This window comes from Schistocerca americana, chromosome 2 (genome assembly GCF_021461395.2).
Source record: "Schistocerca americana isolate TAMUIC-IGC-003095 chromosome 2, iqSchAmer2.1, whole genome shotgun sequence".
Lineage (NCBI taxonomy): Eukaryota > Metazoa > Arthropoda > Insecta > Orthoptera > Acrididae > Schistocerca > Schistocerca americana.
Window position 1 is genome coordinate 472,212,475 of NC_060120.1, and position 22,387 is coordinate 472,234,861.

At 38.5% G+C, this 22,387-nt stretch overlaps 1 protein-coding gene across 3 annotated transcripts in view; it reads right to left on the reverse strand.

Annotated features, from left to right (window-relative positions):
* Positions 1–21,783, reverse strand: part of LOC124596121 (oxidized purine nucleoside triphosphate hydrolase-like) — a 95,953-nt gene extending 74,170 nt beyond the window's left edge. For 2 of the 3 annotated variants that reach the window (XM_047135138.1, XM_047135136.1), the window contains exon 1: positions 21,648–21,783. The gene's annotated coding sequence lies outside the window, so the exon portion shown is untranslated. Of the gene's footprint in view, positions 1–17,090; positions 17,235–21,647 lie in introns of all 3 variants that reach the window. The other variant, XM_047135137.1, reaches the window with a different exon arrangement.
* Positions 21,784–22,387: the final 604 nt, after the last annotated feature.

Genomic DNA, 22,387 nt, shown 5'->3' on the forward strand with positions numbered 1-22,387 from the left:
AGTTATCGTCCACTACTGAACGTGCAGGCGAGTAAGCAGGAAAAACGAGGAGTGATTCGATTTTTGGTGGCGGAGGGAGTTGGAGGCCGTGAAATGTTTCGATGGATCAAGGCTGTGTATGGTGAGTACAGTCTGAGTCGTTCAAGTGTTGTGGTATGGCGCAAATGATTCCTTGAGGGGCGCAAGTCACTGGAAGACAATGCTTGTCCTGAACACGTTCATCATGTCATCACACCTGAAATGGTTGCGGAAGTGAATGATTCAGTCTTGGACAACAGCACAATCAATCACCGTGGATGAGATCCATCGCTTACTGGGTATTAGCATGGGCACTGCCCACACCATAATGCATCAACACCTGAACTTTCGAAAAATCTGTGCACAGTGGGCTCCCCACCAACTGACTGCCAAATAGCGCAATACTTGAATGGCGCTGTCTTTGAGTCATCTGCAACATTATCATGAGGAGGAATATAGCTTCCTGTTGCATGCTGTCACAGGTAACGAAATGTGGTGTCACCATTTTGAACTGAAAAGCAAACATCAGAACAAGCAGTGGAAACATGTAACTTCACAGCCTCCAAAGAAATCAAAGGCTGTGCACACCAGTTCTGGTAAGGTCATGATGTCCTCCTTTTTTAACCACAAGGACTCACTGCTTGTCAAGATCCTGGAACAGGGAACCACCATCAATGCCCAGCATTATCAAGCCACTTTACAGAACCTTAGATGAGCCATTAAGTCGAAATGTCGAGGCACGTTGTACAACGGCGTTATCCCCCAGCATGATAATGCCCGCCCACACACGGCCAATGCAGTGAATACGACATTGCAGCAGTTTTGGTGGGAAACGTGTAACCTCCCCCTTACTAATCGACCTATCCTGCTTGCGATATAAAATATGACCGTGGATCACATGTATACCTAATGGAATTTTTCTAATTGGATAAGGCTGTCTTTCCCGAAGAAGTAATACTGATAAGTAGGGGGAAAGTGTACAACTGATCTTTCTGATAGAAAAATCTACTAAAAATAAAAAAGTAATTAAACCGAACAGGGCTACCATTTGGAAAAATGAAGTTATTTTGTGCATTCACTCACGAACAACACTGGACAGAAAAGGGGTACCACTGATCATGAAGCCAAAAGTTACACTAATGAACAAAAAGGAAATAATTAGAATCGCCAGCCCACTAAGGCGATTTACATCCAAAACCCTGTACAAGATGATGGGAAAGAAAAACATTTAATATTAAACACTGACATGGCAACTGAAGGTTGTCACTTTTTTTTTTTTTTTTTTGACACTAATTTTAAGTGAGTAAAGAAAACTGAGAAGTCACTTTTACATTAAGTTTGTCATTAAATTTTGAAAAATGCAATCGAGTAATGATTGGAAAATATCCACTTAAGCTGTATGTTAGTATTGAACTTCGTTACGTGAACAATGACTTTCAGAGACCTCAACATAACGTCATCAAAGAAATTTAGAGAAAGGCAAGCACTTTTTACTTTGCAGTTCCTTAATTTTCAAATTGGATTTTATGTTATTGTCTGAACAACTGAGCCTTTTTTAATGACTTGAACAGAATTAAATACTAGAATACGTACCAAACCATACAGCCATGTGCTCCAAGCTATATGTAAAATAAATAAAACTTCTGCACTCTTAATTTGTGCATTTTCTTTAGATTTGGAATTTTTCCAGTGATAGAGTCTCAAACTTCGGTTAGCATATAAGGAAAAAAGGGAACAAGGACCCTGCTTGGTAACTGTTTGGGCACAATGAGGACACAATCGCCCTGAATTTAACTGATTATTATTTAAATAAAGTTCATTAATCAAATCACATTCAGTTGTGCTGCTGGGTTAGCCATTAATACTTTCTACCAATGAACAGTCTTACTTCAGTGCTGTGCGTGCGACGAAACTCGGAGCCATGAAGAAACTGTGTTGCTGGAACTGCTGCTGCTGTTGAAGACGGTAGCATCTTGTGGGGCCACGGGCAATCCTAATTAATACAGCCTCTTCCACCCATCCACTGTCCTTCCTCCTGCTGCTAGTCATCTTGCCGGCGCGCGTACATGATGCTGCCTAAATGGTACTCTCTACTGCGAGAGCGTTAACACCACACTTCCGCACATTACAAGCACTGGAACCTGTCTCCCGCTCTCTCTGAGCACTCTGCACAACAACCCCCTACCTAAAGATTTTACAATGCTAAAAATACTGGAACACCCACCATACAGTCCCGATCTTTCACCATGTGACTTCCATGTGTTCGGACCTCTAAAACAAGCTATTCGTGGACATCGATTTGCAACGGACGACAAAGTGTGTGACTGAGTCCGGGCCTCGATCCAACAGCAGCCTACTAGCTTCTTCAAGGATGGAATTGACCAGCTAGTGTCACAATAGGATAAATGTGCCAACAGTTTTGGCGACTATTTTTGAGTATGTGTACTGTGTATAACTACATTTTTGAGTTAATTAAATCATTACCATTACTTTATACTAGTGATCAGATTTCATTTGAATGCCCCTTATATATATGGCAAGAAATGTAAAATATATATGGCAAGACACAATTGGTCGATACTTTTACTGATCAAAATACAATTTGTCCATCAAACAGAGCATGACAACTACTAATTTGTAGTGCATATCAGGAAAAACATTAGTAAACACAAATTGTTCTATAGACAATCTGAGAACTCAAAGTAGATGTTAATAATAAAAATAAATTGATTGCTACCGCATAATACTTCCGCCTCACCATTTTTCTGGGCTCAACATTTCACTCATCATGAGTGGATGCTGACTCAATTTTTCTGACATACAAAAGGGAAGAAATGGAGATGTAAGGGAGATGTGGGCGTGTGCCAGCATGGTCACCATGTTCCTGAAGTCATTTCTAAGTGTGTGTAGCATGTAACTTCCCCCCCCCCCCCCCTCCCCAAAACTGTGTTATCAAGCTAACTTGTTCCAAGTATGTATAAACACAGCAACAGATTTTGAAGAACTGTAGCTAATGTCTTGTCCAGGCAAACCTGATTGATGTTTTCTGTGGATTTTCTTAATTCTTCTGTCAAATGAAGGGACAGTTCCTTGAACAAGGCCCTAGCGCGTCACCTGTTCTATCCTCACCAACAAAGGATGTTTGTTTTATGTCTTTATATATGATGTGTATTTTCCTTATATTGAACTGATAGACTGTGTATCATTGTATAATGATCTTTAGATGCATAAATTATTACTAATTACTGCTACTACTATCACTAGAAACAGGAGCAATACAAGTTAAAAATATGCATCTACTTAACAAGAAAAAGTGCTGAATTGTATTTCTGAGTTGCTCTATGTACAAGCAGACTATACACTGTCAGTCACCACAAAAATAGAACTCCAATACCTTCCTACTAAAAGAAGAGCTGTGCATTTCTCTTCAGCAGTTAAATTTTGTACTTGATACACCAAAAACCTAACACTCTGCTAAATAAAACAGTGTGAAAAATATTAAAAATTATCAAACTGCTTATTCTTCTTGCCCACAAGTGAGGCCAAATCTCAAAATATCTTGAAAAATTCCAATCTGCCTTGAGGTCTACATCACACATTCTTCTAACATACTAGATTGATTTATCAGAATGACACAGACACTACACTTCAAAACCGCATCGGGAGAAAGAGATGCAATAGTAAAGGAAATATATTACACTTTAAACTTTATATTACATTAATTACCATCATTAATAATAAGCATTTGTGTGACAATCAAAGGGGTTTGTTTTGCACCTTAAATGGCAACAAAATAATGTATTCTGAAATGCACAACACCTACCACGGTACAAAGTAACATGCAAAGCAAAATTGACTAACAGCAGGCACTTACTGTTTGTGTAAGAATTTAACATTGCACTGACATACCTCACTGTGGATGAGTCACAGATCAGATCCAACCTGTTAGTCTCAATAAATTCAGTTCTCTCAGCAAACAATCTAATTTTTTATGCAAACATACTGATTTGGAAAAGGCTTAGAAAGCATAACTTATGAAAGCTAAAACTAATTATGAAAATCAGTAACACATTGTCAACCACAAGACTGCCAGTGAACACGACAGAGCCCAATGCCCAACACCATGTGCCTGCCAGTGTGCACATACTCAACTTTGCTTAGTAAAATGCAGTACTGTTCATTAACTTGTTTTTCTTGATAGAGTTGTTGATAGTGCGCAAGAAATCAGGGTCAATTATCTTGTTCAATGTTTTGAATTTTGCTTTTTGCAGCTTTACCTTCATCAGAATTTTCATTAATAATTCATATGAAATTTCAACATTGCTCAACATCCATTATAAAGTTGACTATTTATACCTTGGTATGCTTCATCATATAATATGAGCATAAATTGTTTTAGCTCAAATGGATCCTGAATCTTCAACTGTTTAGTCAGTGTGACATTATTAGTGTTGGAAAACAACTGGTTTTACAGATAAAGGATTACGAAGGAAGCTGGAAGAAGCAATGACTATGACAATTATTTTGGCAATGGACTGCAAGAAATATACAGAAAACAGAACTGTCCGAAGCCACAACTGTGACCAAGATTAAACCGGTAATACCTTGCCAACCAAAGATCGCACATATAGGCCACAGTCATCCACAATGTGTGTTTCATCTAGCCACACTTGACTGTGGTTGCACATAAACACACCATCCAAAGATGTACAGTCGAGCAAGGAAGGGAGGAAGATTGGGTTTAACGTTCTGTCGACAATGATGTCATTATAGACAGAGCACAAGCTCGGATGGTGTCAAGGATGGGGAAGGAAATCGGCCATACCCTTTCAAAGGAACCATCCTGGAATTTGCCTAGAGTGATTTATGGAAATAACAGAAAAACTAAATCTAAATGGCTGGATGGGGATTTGAAATGTTGTCCACCCAAATATGAGTCCAGTGTACTAACCACTGCACCACATTGCTCGGTCACAGTAGTGTGTTGATTATCCAAAATAACTGGGGGACAAGCAGCCCACTTACAAGCAGTTAAGTCATGCAGTTTTTCCAGGACAGGTATCTGATACTGGTCACTTTCATCTCGGTCTTCAAACCATCACAAGGAAATATCTAAACATGCAAATGCTTCAGAAGCAGCTGGTATATTTTCATCTTAATTTTCTGAACCATTTGTTGATGAGATGCTGACAGCATCAGCTTTATGAGTGATAAGGTTTACAATAACTATTCTTTTCTGTAATACCTTCTGAAGGCTTGATAAGGACTTGATCCATGAACTGTAATAAAGAGGTTACATTAGGTGGAAGAAACATCACTTTTTGTTTAAGATATCACATATTAGATGAGTTAGTGCACTGTCAAGGAGCAGTAATGCTTTCTCCTTTTTGTATTCTTTAAATGATGAGCTATTACAGAGGGCACAAAGAGTTCCACAAACCATTCCATGAAAACCATATTATCCATCCATGCACTCTTTTGTGTGGTGTAAACAACAGTCCTGACAGACATATTAATATGTTCAAAACAACATGATTTCACTTTTACCAGAGACAACCATAGGCTATCAGTAGCATTAGCACAAGCTAAAGCACTAATGTGAGCCTTGCTTATTTTAGGACCAAGTGCTGCTAATCCATGAAATGAAGCAAGAGTTTTCTTTGTAGTTGAGCACAGTTTCGTCAAAATTATAAAAGTTTTTGAGAGCATAATCTTCTACCCTCAACAGGTCTCTTTGTTTGATTTTGAAAGAAGAGTTGCTGAAGAATTAGTAGACAGTTTTTCTCCTTGTATCTGATGCTCATAAGTGCCTTGTCTTGACTTAATCATTTTAACCAGCCCATGCTTGCTTTAAAATTTGAAAGCCCTCCAAGGTTTTCATTAACTGAATTACCTTTTCACATAAAATGGGACCAGAGATAGGTTCTTCTTGTGATTATATTTGTGTAAACCACTTGTAAACAGCATCAGCTAGATCCATGTTCTTGGTGAGCTTCACAGTTTTATAACTTGTCAACCAGTAGAATCAAGCTCAGAGATGAAATTTGTGATGCTCATCTTTTGTTTTTTTTATACCCGCAATTGTCGACTTAACCCTAAGATAACTTGTTTGCCGATTCCCATTCCTCTAAACTTTTATTACTCTCATATTTATCTTCCACAAAAAGGACAACATTAGGCATTTTATATCATAAGTTTATTTTACACAATAAAGTTGAAACACACGTCTGTAACAGAGTGAAAATGGTTATTACCATCTCAGCAGCTTGGTATTGGTGCAGGAAGGGGGCAGGGGGGCCAAACGGGCAGAGAGCAGCGAGAAATAGTCATTCGGTTGACTGATGCTCTACTGTACTTCACTAAACAGAGTGAAGCTTCTGTCTGTCATTGGGCACATGGCATCGAGCATGAGGGCTCTGCTGTGTCTGTCTGTGAACCTCATGACAGTCAATATGTCAAGCCATCCAAAAAAATGGACTCTTCTGATACGCAGATCCAAGTGTAATTTGAGTAACTTCTCTAATGTGGCACATCCATAATTCTAATGAATATCACGGCATTCATATAACTATATCTCAGATATGCACTATTGAAATAAGTTATAACAGTAGATGTGTTTTGTAATTTGGGCAGTAAAATAACTGAATGCCAAAGTAGAGAAGATACAAAATGTAGACTGGCAATGACACAAAAAGCGTTTTGGAAGAAGATAAAATGTACAGTATGGAGAGCAGCATCAAACCTGTCTTTAGGCTTGTATAACAACAATTACAACAACAACTGCATCTTCTCTCTTTTCTGCAAGTTAACATGGCGTACCACAAGGTTCTGTACTAGGAGCTCTTCTCTTTCTCATCTGAATTTATGGATGACACCACAATAATAATAAAAACTATGAAGAAAAGTATCTTAAAGAATATATAAACATGGCCACAAACCAACACAGTAACTGGTCTCATTTAAAACATCAAAATTTTAATCATGGTAGTACAATGACAATTAACTTTTACAGCACACAAAATGTAAATGTTGTACATGCATGTTCATCATTAAAAGGCTGTTATGCCCTAAGGATCCTGGAAAGCTGCATCACTGAGCAGAACAATATCAAGCCCATACTATGCAAATTTCCATTCACTTCCACAATATGGAATCATTTTTTTTTACTAGCAGTGGTCTTTCAGGTTGCCTCAGCATGATTGGTGTAAAGCAAAACTGTTGATTCCGTTTTATGCACAATATTTCAATAACCAATTCAGTTTTCTTCTTCAGGTGGTGCAAGATGTGTTGTTAGGCACACTCGCTGTCTTGACTCTAACCATACTGTTGGAGTCCAGGCAGTGAGTACTCTTAGCAACACAGCTCGCAGCACCTGAAGAAGACAACTGGATTGGTCATCAAAAACTGTGCATAAAACGGATCAACAGTACACCAGAAAGTGTACCATCAATTAGCACTATTAGTTACTACCAGCGACCCCCCCCCCCCTTGCATTCTTTGAAGCAGGGATGCACAGACTGTGGCCCGTAACTGATCTGATGGCAGCCCACTTCTCACTGTTCGTTCTTGTAATTTTTTACTCATTTTTCTCGCTCCCAAAAAGGAAAGAGCAGACACTTGTGGAACTTAGTTCTTTTGAGCTGAGTCTAGCAGGCATTGGGGTAGTGGGGAGATCAAAACTTGGAATAATAAATTACTTCATGGCACATTAGTTTTGAAGTTGCTGTCCTGACTAGTCACATTGAGGGTTTCACAGCTCACAGTACCTGCAAGTCTGTACACCGCTGCTTTAATGAATCGAACTCCCCTGTATAAAATTAGCTTATGCGGAAAGCTATTTTCAAATACTGATATGAATTTATTATGGAACAGATTATTTTTTATACTGGCTTTTGGTTCATTATAAATTTCGTCCCAGGTTGTTTCTTGTAAACTACTCTGAAAATATTTGCCAGTAGTCATTAATGATTTTAACTGACTTCCACTGAGGTATATACACACTGTACAGCACTATGTCATTTATCCTGACTAACTGTGCATCATGATCAGAGAGAGCATTTGTTACTGGGTAAACAGTTATTTTCTTGCTTTTTTCCCTCAGCGCAGAAAACATTATCAATTAGGGACCTACTGTCTTTATCCACCCGTGTTGCAATGTTAACTACTGTGAGCAAATTGTAGGATCCGAATAAGGTTTCCAGATCATTTTTCCTATCATAATCATTTAATAAAATCTACACTGAAGTCACCACAGACTATTAACTGTTCGCTCATGTCTGACAGAAAGCACAGTAAGGAATCCAGGCCCCTCATAAAAAAATTCAAAATTTCCCCATGGAGATCTATATACCACTACAATTAAAAGTGAACTGTTTTTCAGCACTGATTCACAAGCACACACTTCTAGGTGCTGATCACTACAAAATCTACTTGTGTCAATTCTTTTGAACTTGTGTTCTGTCTTAATGTATGCAACAACTCCTCCTTTTCCCATATTAGTTCTGCATGAATAAGCTGCTAGACTGTAATCTTTCATATGTAACTTATTTTAAAAGTTTGAAATTGTGTGTACAGTTTGTAAAAAGTCACTAAGCACGCTCATTCTTAAATACCGGATGAATAAGTCTGGATAATTTGTGTGCCGCGAGTTATGCTGCCTCTAAGATACACACACACACTCTGTAATATTTGTCTTATTATGTTAAACCTTTAACATAACTTTATAGCTTATAATGAGTAGTTCATGACAGCATTTTAAATTTGGTCTGTGGTGGTTATCGACTGCAAGAGTCGACCGCCTCATCTATGAGAACGAGCTTCTTTGAAAACTGTTGATCTCAGTGTGTTCCGAACTCTGTATTCGAGCGGATGTGTTTGTACCGGCATGATCAAAATAAAGTTAATTCATTATAAACGAGCGAATACTTAATGTTGGGTTCAATATTACCGTACGTAACATCCCGATCCCCACACTGGAGACCCCGACGCTCAAGAACGCCGCTTACGACGCCAGAAACATGTACTGGAACATCGCCATGGACAAACAATGCAGCAACCCTTTATCGGATTTCTACATCCATCGACTTCGCATCACGCCGCATCTGGATGCAGCGTACAGGAAGTGTAATTAGTGTGTAAATTCCCAACTCTTGTGTGAATCGTGCTTTTTGGTAACTTTCATCACCTTCTTACACATCGACAATGCGACCGAGGCGCACAAGTCGTCCATCGAAACCCGCTCAACGCGTCGGTAATTTTACTTCTGGACAGTGCAGTGCTCCTTTGCCGACTAATTTTGACAATTTTGACTTGCTTTTGTGTAATGAATTAACTTTGTGCACTGCTTCGACATCGGACAATCATGCCAAACAATGGAATGCAACAAATGGGGACTATTTTGAAAATCCCAGTTCGCACGAACTCTGAACTACGGCTAAATCGCATGCCTGATCGAATTCACAAACGCCCGTCACGGCTACCGCATCTTCCGCGCAGCGTGCAAATTCATTTGACCCGGTTTCCGCACAGCCCGTCTTCCAGAGTTCGAATGTTCGTGCCAACTTTTATGCCGCTTCTCCGTGCTTGTCCCTCATTTGCAGCATTCAACTACCAACATTTCTCTCGAACCAACTTCCAATATGGTTCATGGTCGTGAAGTATATATTCTCCTCTTATGGCATCACCGACAAAAGTGAAAAATACCTCGTACTCTTCAGGCACATAAAGGACTATCATTATATAATTATGGACATAATCTGTGACAATTTGAGTGACAAGTACACCAGAGCGAAAGCCGCTTTCATTCAGCACCTGTCACCAACATCACAGGAACAATTCCATCAAGGGCGTCCTACTGATCAATGATAATGCGCCAATTACACTAATGACAATGCCGGCTGTTTCTCTGTGCAACACTGGATGTGCCACACCTCCCTCTACGCAGCACCAACTCTGCTCGACTGCTACCAACAGCGACACCATGGCCGCCGCCTGCTGGCTCACTGACCTTGACCCAGTCAAAACAAACAGCTGCACGACTTACGATCCCGCCACGGCTACCGCACCCGAATCTTGTCAACAACTGGCCGACACTACACACACTTACCGAGTCTGATACTATTTACAATTTCCCTTGTTTTCTTCACCCAATTTTACTTTTTGCTGCTGCTTTTGATAAGACCAGATATCAGAATCCTTCATTCATGCTTGCTTTAAAGTTTTTTACTCTTTCCATTCTACACCTAGATCTATAGAGTCTCAAAACGGATGGACTTCTTCAATTTCAGCTGTGCAGTTCACTTTAGCACACAAAGAACCAAATAAAACATGCTGATTGTAGATTCAATCTCCTCCAAGCTCATCTCGATGAAAAGGTCATTCACAGATGTCAAAAAATCATAGATATTTGCTTTATTAATATCTGTTGTTCTTGATGAGCTAATGTTTTCAAATTTCCAGAAGCTGATCGCTTGATGAAGGCTCATGAAACCCTTGGCCGAGTCAATTCCAGCTGTCCTATGTCCGAACTACTTTGTATGCTTCAGTCCAGCCCATTTTGTCTATGCGTGTCCAGGTGACATAATAATTAAATTAGCCCATAGCTCATATTTTAAGTCAGAAATCTTAGATTATACATCTGCTATGAAAACATGTATACTCGTATACTTTGAGGGATAACAATTTGGCATTGTTAGTCTCCGATTACGACCACTCAACTGAACATCAACTGCATCACAGTTCTTTAATCTGTCAAATAAAGCAGGAGAAAACATCGGATACAAATCTGTAGCAGCTGAAGAGACACCAACTTTTAATGTAATTACTTCCTCATTTGCTTCTAATTTAGTGCACTTCTTTTTGAAAGTTCAAAGCATCTTACCCATTTCTAAAAGAATTTATTCTTTATCTGCTTCCAGTTTAGTGCACATCTTTCTGAAAGCGCAAAGAAAACAACTTACTTTGAACTTATAATTCCATGTAATAATATATTATTGTCAATAAAATCATTCATATGGGCTGGGGGTACATTTCAACACTGTTGAAACTGTCCCATGTGCTGCTATCAAGGCTAAAGCATTGTTACTTTTTTTAACAGGTTTTTCAAGTGGTAGTTTATAACATATTTAGATTCAGGAAGAGTGTTAAATGAAACAATGGAAAATCCAGGATGCAATAATGACAATATTATGAAAAGGATAGTGCTATGTACCAAATAGCAGAGATGCTGATCACAGATAGCTTTTGGCCAAACAGGTCTGCATCAGAATAGGCAAAACACACACACACACACACACACACACACACACGCACAGAGAGAGAGAGAGAGAGAGAAATGTGTGTGGGTTGTGTTTGCAAGAGTGTGTGTGCATATGTTGTCTATTCTGGTGATCATTTTCATAGTACTGGGAATAATGTTAGTGATTCATGCAGGCCTTTGTCTAATAAGCATTCCACCACTTCCTGGATCCACAGGAACTTTACACCTACTATTTGTCAAGGCCACAGGAGACAATCAAGCCTAGCTTCATTAAAAGCATACTTCTACATTCTGTGTTTATTTGTATTTTGAGTGATTTATTTCCATTGTATTATGATGATAAATACTGTTTTGCTGTAAGATTATCCCTGGATGAATAAATAAATGAATAAAAAGACACATGAGATCAATAAAAAAAAATGATTTTAAGAATTCAGGCAATCACAATAATTGTACACAAAAGTAAGATCATTTTCATGATATGCCAGTGAACACAAGCAAATGTCAGACAGGGAGGGGAGAGAAATGATCCAACATTCAAAAATATAAAATCTATCACAGATGTAAAAGGAGGAAGAAATTTGATTTACCAATAGTACTCAATGCCACTCCTTTCATGAATAATAGATTATTTGATAACAGGCAGTAGCATATATATATTTGTTTTTCATAGCACAAGAATTAAATGTGGAGCTCATGAATGTTTTGTTAGTTTATATATGAATTCCTTAAATTGTAATCTAGAAACCAAAACATGCAAATGAAAAATAAATGGAATAAAACTTTAAGGTTACTACACTTGATATCAAAGTATACTGCACTGTATATTACACAATAAAGAAGAATCGTGAAAGAAGGTTGTATACATGGAAGAGGCCTGGAGACACTGAAAGGTTTCAGATAGATATATAATTGTGACACAGAGATTTACAAACCAGGTTTTAAACTGTAAGACATTTCCAGGAGCAGATATAGACTCCGACCAAAATTTATTGGTTATGAACTGTAGATTAAAATTGAAGAAACTGCAAAAAGGCACAGAAATTTAAGGTGATGGGACCTGGATAAACTGAAGTTGTAGAGAGTTTCAGAGAGAGCATTAGGGTGAGATTGACAAGGACAGGGGAAAGAAACAGAGTAGAAGAAGAATTGGTAGCTTTGACAGATGAGATACTGAAGGCAGCAGAGGATCAACTGGGTAAAAAGATGGCAGCTAGTAGAAATCACTGCGTAACAGAAGATATATTTAATTTAATTGATGGAAGGAGAAAATATAAAAATGCAGTCAATGAAGCAGGTAAAAAGAAATAGAAAAGTCTCAAAAATGAGATCAACAGGAAGTTCAAAATAGCTAAGCAGGGGTAGCTAGAGGACAAACATGAGGATGTAGAACTTACATCACTAGGGGTAAGGGACATTAAAGAGACTTTTGGAGGAAAGAGAACCACCTGTATGAATATCAACAGCTCAGATCGAAAATCAGTCCTAAGCAAAGAACGGAAAGCAGAAAGGTGGAAGGAGTATGTAGATGGTCTACACGATGGCAATGTACTTGAGGACAATGTTATGGAAATGGAAGAGGCTGTAAATGAAGACGAGATAGAAGATATGATACTGCATGAAGAATTTGACAGAGCATTGAAAGACCTAAGACAAAACAAGGCCATGGGAATAGACAACACTCCATTAGACCTTGGGAGAGCCAGCCATGACAAAACTCTTCCACCTGGTGAGCAAGATGTATGAGACAGGCAAAATACCCCCACTCTTCAAGAAGAATATAATAATTCAAATCACAAAGAAAGTCGGTGTTGACTTGTGAAAATTCCTGAACGATCAGTTTAATAAGTCACTGTTGCAAAATACTAACACGAATTCTTTACAGGCAAATAGAAAAACTGGTAGAAGCTGACCTCGGGGAAGATCAGTTTGGATTCCGCAGAAAGCTTGGAACACAGCGCAATATTGACCCTATGAGTTATCTTAGAAAGATTAAGGAAAGGCAAATCTATGTTTCTAGCATTTGAAGACTTAGAGAAAGCTTTTGACAGTGTTGACTGGAATACTCACTTTCAAATTCTAAAGGGGGTAGAGGTAAAATACAGGGAGCGAATAGCTATTTACAATTTGTACAGAAACCAGATGGCAGTTATAAGAGTCAAGGGACATGAAAGGGAAGCAGTGGTTGGGAAGTGAGTGAGACAGGGTTGTAGCCTCTCCCCGATGTTATTCAATCTGTGTACTGAGCAAGCAGTAAAGGAAACATGAGAAAAATGTGGAGTACGACGTAAAATCCACGGGGAAGAAATAAAAACTTTTGAGGTTGCTGACAACATTATAATTCTGTCAGAGACAGCAAAGGACCTGGAAGAGCAGTTGAACAAAATGGACAGTGTTTTGAAAGAAAGATACAAGATGAACATTAACAAAAGCAAAACGAGGATAATGGAATGTAGTCGAATTACATCAGGTGATGCTTAGGAATTAGATTATAAAATGAGACACTTAAAAGTAGTAGATGAGTTTTGCTCTTTGGGGAGTGAAATAACAGATGATGGTTGAAGTAAAGAGGATACAAAATGTAGACTGGCTATGGCAAGGAAAGTATTTCTGAAGAAGAGAAATTTGTTAACATCGACTACACATTTAACTGTCAGGAAGTCTCTTCTGAAAGTATTTGCACGGAGTGTAGCCATGTACATAAAACATGGGCAATAAATAGTTTAGACAAGTAGAGAATAGAAGTTTTCAGAATGTGGTGCTATAGAAGAATTCTGAAGATCAGATGGGTAGATCATATAACCAATGAGGAGGTGCTGAACAGAACTGGGGAAAAGAGGAATTTGTGGCACAACTTGACTAGAAGAAGGGACTGGCTGGAAGGACACATTCTGAGACATCAAGGGATCCCAATTTCATGTTGGATGGAAGCGTGGAGGGTAAAAATCATAGAAGGATACCAAGAGATGAATACACCATACGGATTCATAAGGATGTAGGTTGCAGCAGTTACTCGGAGATGAAGGGGTCTGCACAGGATAGAGTAGCATGGAGAACTGTATCAAACCAGTCTCTGGACTGAAGACTACAGCAACACAAATAAATGCAATGCTAGAGCCTGGCATAAGATTTTCATCCCCTGGAATCCTAACTGATGGAGCTGTAGAAAGGCATTATGACTCTAAGCCAACTGGTAGGTCCAAGATTTGGATACATTCTTATCAGGTGTTCAACACATGCCTTGCTTTAGGCCTTCCAGCAGGATTCAATTTGTCTGTCAAAGACTTGTTATGCATATCATCCTGGTGCAAAAAAATACTGGTCACTGGCTATGATTCTGCAAGGTACATGTGCTGTACAAAGGTATTTATTTCCTATAACGATGCAAGACATGTTTCTAATCCAACAGTAATTGGAACAGTAGTTATACAGTTTGCGAACAACAAAAAGCCCATAAGAAAGTTAGTAATACTCCTTGTATATAATACCAGCATACAGCTCTCGTGCACAAATATGGCAATTGTTAAAAATCTCTTAAATTAATTACATTCACATTTACACATCACAAGAATTCAAAACTTGTAAAAACTTTTCTAGAGCCCACTGAACTGTTCAAATAGCTAATTGTTATCCACTTTTCATGACTCATCTGTGATTATGCAATTTCATTTCAAATGCAAGAGAAAAGCACTGCAAGCTTTAAACAGTATAACAGCACGGAGAGGATTAAGATGCAGCCAAGAGGGAGTTCCACAAGGCACAGAAAATCTGTAGTGCTCAAGAATTTTTGGTACCTGGCCTCAAAACAGTATCAACTATGACATGGTAAAGTGTGAATACAATTGCCATCAGTCTCTATTCTATAAGTTTTCAGTACTGAGCTATAATATACATAGGCTGTGAAAAAGACCTTATTTAAGATGCAACTATTGACTACATGTGTATAATGGGGCACTATTGTAGGGATTTTGAATGTGGTTTTATTAATATTAATCATTACAATTTGACTTGTCAGTTTTGCAGGAAGGATGTGAACAGTGGTGGAGTTTGAATTTTGTAATTCTCTTGAGGAATATGAAAGGAGATGTGAGGCAAATGCTGAGTATTGAAAAGCACATTGAAGTTGCTACATGAGGAGCTAGGTACCATAATAACTATAGCAGTTTTAGAGCACCTAGTGGGGACACAGACATACTCACAAATAAACTGGAATCTCTGCTGGGCATTATGTTCACTGTATAAAGGCAATTGGGTCCTGTGAACCCAGGTGTAAAGACGTACGTTTAGTGAAGGTGTTCCCCCCCTCAATAGCTTTGATCTGTGCCACCGCACATAAAAAAAAATTAACAAGGAAGTTATTATGGACAGACTAAACAGACCACTGGACAGTGATAGCGATGACATAAGCTGAAGAAACAGCAATTGTGTCCAACCTGTTTTGGTAGTTTGTTTGAATACTGGAACTGAGTGGTGAAGGCGATGAATGATCAAAATCTAAGATATTTATAGCGATTTCTGCAACTGTATAATTTTTATACTGAATTTGAACTTTTCTTTTGGTTTACAACTTTGAAGCCTAGTCTATTCTGTGTTTAGATGTGAAGTTTCAATTGTGTAGCATAGTATTTGTAGCTGTTGTGTAGGTCCTTGGAAAAATATTTTTCACATTCCAAATTCTATGCACTTCACTTCCTTTTAACAGGACCACTAGAAATGATGACTATAATTTTACAATGATGATGATAAATCTCTATTAAATGTTTAATATTTAAATTCCACCCAATCTTTTTTTTCCCTACGAAAACACTCAAAATTTAACCAGACCAAGTCCTGAGGACGGAGGTGGACCTTATGAGAATCCAGGTGTACCTTATGCATTACATTTTTAGGTGTACCAGTTGGGGTTAATATTTTATAATATGGGTTCTATTATTAGAAACATAATGCGACCACTTTTACACCTAATTTATCAGGTGTGACCCAGTACATCACTTGTTTTTCAATTCCACTCATTAATAAGCAAAGAAAGAACAAGGAAACTTAACCAGCACAAATACTGTTGTTTACAGTTAAATCTTAGGAGGGTTAGAATTTCGATCCACTAAAAATAAGGTTTTATATGGTGACCACCTAGTTCAGTGCACACAATGTATCTACAAATGACGACGTGGTACACATGCTCTATCACACATAGTGTCTCTGAAATCTGTTCTGCAATGGAACCACCATTTCTGTCCCTGCAGAAGTACCATAAACCAAACTCTTCATTTGACCCCAGAGTCAAACCCAGTGATCGTGGAGGCCATGCGACTGGTCCAACTCCGTCTATCCATCCGTGTCTGAATCGTTGGTCCAGATGTTTCCAAAAATGATGTGAAAAGTGATTGGTTCCACTGTCATGCTGAAACCACATCTTAATGGACTTTCAGTGGCATGGCATCCAACAACTCTTTGTTGAAAGGTTAAGTGGATGGGACCCGGGAACTTGGGATTACGCATGGGTGGTCCAGACACATAACCATGCTAAATATCTGCACACACAATGATACCCAATCTGTGTTGGAATCCCTAGACATTTACGTCATGTGGGTTTTTCGTCTGCCCAGGCACGGGCATTTTGAGAATTGAGAATACAGTTCCTAGTAAATTTAAATTCATCTTTGAAGAGAATGTGCCATCAAAATACTAGGGGCTCACTGATGCAGCAGTGCAAAACTGCATACAGAACTCAATGCATGGTGCAAAATTGCCTGGCATTATTTACTGTATAATATGGAGTACGTATGGATGTACTTGTTGGTCCAGCAGAACATACCAGATGGTATGTTCAGTTGCTCGTATATGTGTTGGCAAGTTATCTTCAACATGATGCAGAATGGCCTCTTCGAATTCGGCTGTGTGATGTCTCCTTGAGGCACCGCAGTCACTCCTGCTGACGGTGAAGGTTCCCCTTGCATAACTGTGTTGAAAAGGGATTGCAATGGATTTGGAGGTTGTGGATAATGATCTTGATAAAGATTTAGTTTAGTTTAGCTCATGTAAGTTTAATTTATCTTTTGTCCATGGATCATATTTTACAATGATCTTAAACTTGTCTTGTTTACAGTTTTATATGTGAATAAAACAATTTTTTTTAAATCTGTCATTGACAAATAAAAACTTTTTTTTTCTAACAATGTTTTATAGATAGTCATTATTAATACATAATGATCAAATATACTACTAGCCTACATTAATTCTACTACTAGCCTACATTTTTCTATTTTTGCAATACCGCTGAAAATACTGATATACTTAGACAAAATGCAAACAAATTTTTTTAGATCATGTACATCGACCATACTGCACAAAATATTTAAACATAAGCATAAAGTGAAAATTCATTTGAAACATATCTGCACCAATACATTTCATCTGTGTGTTCTCGTCTGTATTTTCAGCACTACATTTTGTCTTCCATTTACCTTCTTCTAGGAAATTTGTTTCCACATGAAAAAGCAATTGTTTTACTCCATATCCAAGTTTACATTTGTCCTATGGATTTGCCTGCAAGTACATCTTCACTGTATACGAACATCCAAAGATGATATGTTCCTTCAGCTTTCTTTTGAAGGTTCTCACTCCCTTTCCACTCTTCATGCTAAATGGCAGTCTGTTATAAAATAAGCTTCCTGCATTTGTAGGGTCCCTATCTGTCACTTTCAATTTTTTGCTGCACATATGGTAGTTATCTCTAGTTCCCGTGCTGTGATTATGCAAATCTCTGTTTGGAAGTGCTGTACAATTTACCATTAAAAAAGTATTGTCTCGTGTGCATAAACTTTGCACAGTCAGTATTTTAAATTCTATTAATTTGTTTCTGGAGGAAGTTTAGCTACGCATCCGATGGCTTTCTTTTGAAGTTTTAAGATTCTCTGAATGTATACATCTACTGCTCCTCCCCGTACTGGGGAAGATAAGTCCATAGTACATTTATAGCAAGGTTCCTGTGTCCATTGTATTGCACATGCTTTTCCATTAGGAATATAGTTATACTTAGTTTTGAACATATCTTATCAATGTGATTTCCCCATGTTAGAAAATTGTCCACCTCTATTCCCAGAAAGCTGTTACAGTCCACTTCTTCAGAGTCAGAATTATCTTCTCTAAAATACCATTCTGCCATTTCCAGATTCTCACCAGTTCTCCTTTCCAAATACTCCTTCGGGGTAACTACACACTAATCAAGTTGTGTCATTAGCATACATAATCACTTTTTCATTCACTGCAGTGGCTTGGTTGGTTGATTTGGGGGAGGGGACCAAGCAGCAAGGTCATCAGTCCCATCAGTTTAGTGAAGCATGGGGATGGAAATTGGCCATGCCCATTCAAAGGAATCATCCTGACTTTTCCCTGATTTGATTTAGGGAAATCACGAAAAATTTAAATCAGGATGGCTGGATGCAGATTTGAAATGTCATCCTCAAAATGTGATTCCAGCATTCTAGCCACTGCGCCACCTCGCTCGGCACTGCAGTAGGCATTTCACTAGTACTGAACCCTGAGCTACTACATATTTAATCTCCAGAACATCAGAGTAGATAATTTTCTGTGTATTTTAGGATTTTTGTTTTATTTCGACGAAAACTTGTCCGTTTTCAACAGAAGTTTTTACATTGTCTGCAGTTTTTCCACTTATGTATGGCAGTCCAGTTTTTCTATAAGACTTTTGTGATAGACACAATAAAAAGCTTTTGAAATACGTAAATATACACTAGATACTTTCCTTTAATGATCCAGTGGCTCAGTAATGTGTATTATTAAGTCTGTCACATACATGGAAGAACCCTGGAGACACTAAAAGGTATCAGATAGATTATATAATGGTAAGACTGAGATTTAGGAACCATATTTTAAATTATAAGACATTTCCAGGGGCAGATGTGGACTCTGATCACAATCTAGTGGTTATGAGCTGTAGATTAAAACTGAAGAAACTGCAAAAAGGTGGAAATTTAAGGAGATGGGACCTGGATAAACTGAAAGAACCAGAGGTTGTACAGAGTTTCAGGGAGAGCATAAGGGAACAATTGACAGGAATGGGGGAAAGAAATACAGTAGAAGAAGAATGGGTAGCTCTGAGGGATGAAGTAGTGAAGGCAGCACAGGATCGAGTAGGTAAAAAGACGAGGGCTAGTAGAAATCCATGGGTAACAGAAGAAATATTGAACTTAATTGATGAAAGGAGAAAATATAAAAATGCAGTAAATGAAGCAGGCAAAAAGAAATACAAACGTCACAAAAATGAGATTGACAGGAAGTGCAAAATGGCTAAGCAGGCATGGCTAGAGGACAAATGTAATAATGTAGAGGATTATCTCACTAGGGGTAAGATAGATACAGCCTACAGGAAAATTAAAGAGACCTTTGGAGAAAAAAGAGCCACTTGTATAAATATCAAGAGCTCAGATGGAAATCCAGTTCTAAGCAAAGAGGGGAAAGCAGAAAGGTGGAAGGAGTATATAGAGGGTCTATACAAGGGCGATGTACTTGAGGACAATATTATGGAAATGGAAGAGGATGTAGATGAAGATGAAATGGGAGATATGATACTGCGTGAAGAGTTTGACAGAGCACTGAAAGACCTGAGTCGAAACAAGGCACCAGGAGTAGACAACATTCCATTAGAACTACTGATGGCCTTGGGAGAGCCAGTCCTGACAAAACTCTACCATCTGGTGAGCAAGATGTACAAGACAGGCGAAATACCCTCAGACTTCAAGAAGAATATAATAACTCCAATCCCAAATAAAGCAGGTGTTGACAGATGTGAAAATTACCGAACTATCAGCTTAATAAGTCACAGCTGCAAAATACTAAGCTTTTGACAATGTTGGCCGAAATACTCTCTTCCAAATTCTGAAGGTGGCAGGAATAAAATACAGGGAGCGAAAGGCTATTTACAATTTGTACAGAAACCAGATAGCAGTTATAAGAGTCGAGGGGCATGAAAGGGAAGCAGTGGTTGGGAAGGGAGCGAGACAGGGTTGTAGCCTCTCCCCGATGTTATTCAATCCGTATATTGAGTAAGCAGTAAAGGAAACAAAAAAAAAGTTTGGGGTAAGTATTAAAATCCAGGGAGAGGAAATAAAAACTTTGAGGTTCGGCGATGACATTGTAATTCCGTCAGAGACAGCAAAGGGCTTGGAAGAGCAGTTGAATGGAATGGACAGTGTCTTGAAAGGAGGATATAAGATGAACATCAACAAAAGCAAAACAAGGATAATGGAATGTAGTCGAATTAAGTCGGGTGATGCTGAGGGAATTAGATTAGGAAATGAGACACTTAAAGTAGTAAAGGAGTTTTGCTATTTGGGGAGCAAAATAACCGATGATGGTCGAAGTAGAGAGGATATAAAATGTAGACTGGCAATAGCAAGGAAAGCGTTTCTGAAGGAGAGAAATTTCTTAACAGCGAGTATAGATTTAAGTGTCAGGAAGTCGTTTCTGAAAGTATTTGTATGGAGTGTAGCCATGTATGGAAGTGAAACATGGACGATAAATGGTGTGGACAAGAAGAGAATAGAAGCTTTCGAAATGTGGTGCTACAGAAGAATGTTGAAGATTAGGTGGGTAGATCACGTAACTAATGAGGAGGTATTGAATAGGATTGGGGAGAAGAGAAGTTTGTGGCACAACTTGACTAGAAGAAGGGATCGGTTGGTAGGTCATGTCCTGAGGCATGAAGGGATCACAAAGTTAGCATTGGAGGGCAGTGTGGAGGGTAAAAATCGTAGAGGGAGACCAAGAGATGAATATACTAAGCAGATTCAGAAGGATGTAGGTTGCAGTAGGTACTGGGAGATGAAAGAGCTTGCACAGGATAGATTAGCATGTAGAGCTGCATCAAACCAATCTCAGGACTGAAGACCACAACAACAACAAAGTCTGTCACTGCAGTCTTAATGGATCTCCCCTTTCTAGACCCATGATGGGCTTTGTTTAAGATGTTTTGCTTCTCTATGAAGTTCACAATTAAGTCTTTCATTGAAAATATTACACACTTGTTGCGCATCTGTCACTTCTTTCCCCTCCCTTGTCTGTATTTGTATCTTTTAAGACATTTGACTCTTTTCTGTTCTCATTTCCTAGTTATCAAACATGTTTTGAAACGGCTGTAGCATGCGAACGGTACGTTTCCGAACATGGGTTCCAATTCAAAATATTGTCTACTGAGTCGCCTCTGCAAGTCCTAGAAGTTTTTAAGGGAGATTTTCGAGCACCCTGTATGTGTCTCTATTATTTCTGTAATTTATCGGATGTTCCCGATACTATTGTTCTAAATGGTCAACCGAGGAATGAATAAATAAATAAAATAACAAATACCACTCACCAATACAAAAGATCCGAGCCACAACCTAACTCAATTTCGCGCGACAACAAACGCAACTCGCAAGGAAGCATCAAATTTAAAAGATGTTCCACTTTTCATACACACTGCGAAACATGAAGTCGATTCACATGTGACGGTGCCTTCGACCATAGATACTACTAGATTGGCCTTGCTGTGCAGAAGCTATAGGGCTGGTGCGGCTCCAACATAAACCATGTGACTGTTGGCAAAACGTGGCGGGATTTCAAATCAGCGGTCTGCCATTCTATGTTTGTATCGTATTTTCCCCACATTTCTCAACTGACTGCCAAACGCTTCCAAGAAAAATTAATTTTTTATTTGTGAAAAATTGTGCCAGAACTACATTTGACCTGGATTTGTTCACAGTACCATTTATAAAATCTACCAAATACATCGAACGCCACTCTGGTGGGCAGCGGGACGAAATTTACTGCAAACTATCAATTAAAGTAAAATGTCGTTAAAATTCTTTTAAACAGTAAGAGTGGCCTCGTGTCAAAACTTTAAACACTGGATTCGCCGCGTTTTGAGCTCTAGTCACTTATAAAAGAAAATGGGATATGGGAATTATGTCAACTATAGGTGCCAAAATTGTTGACTTTAGGAGCACGTCCATTTTAGAGAATCAATTTTAGGTGGACTTCAAAGGTTCAGTTCCCACTATTTTTACAATAGTTTAAACTATCAGTTTAAGAAAATGATATTTTAGATGAAAGGTG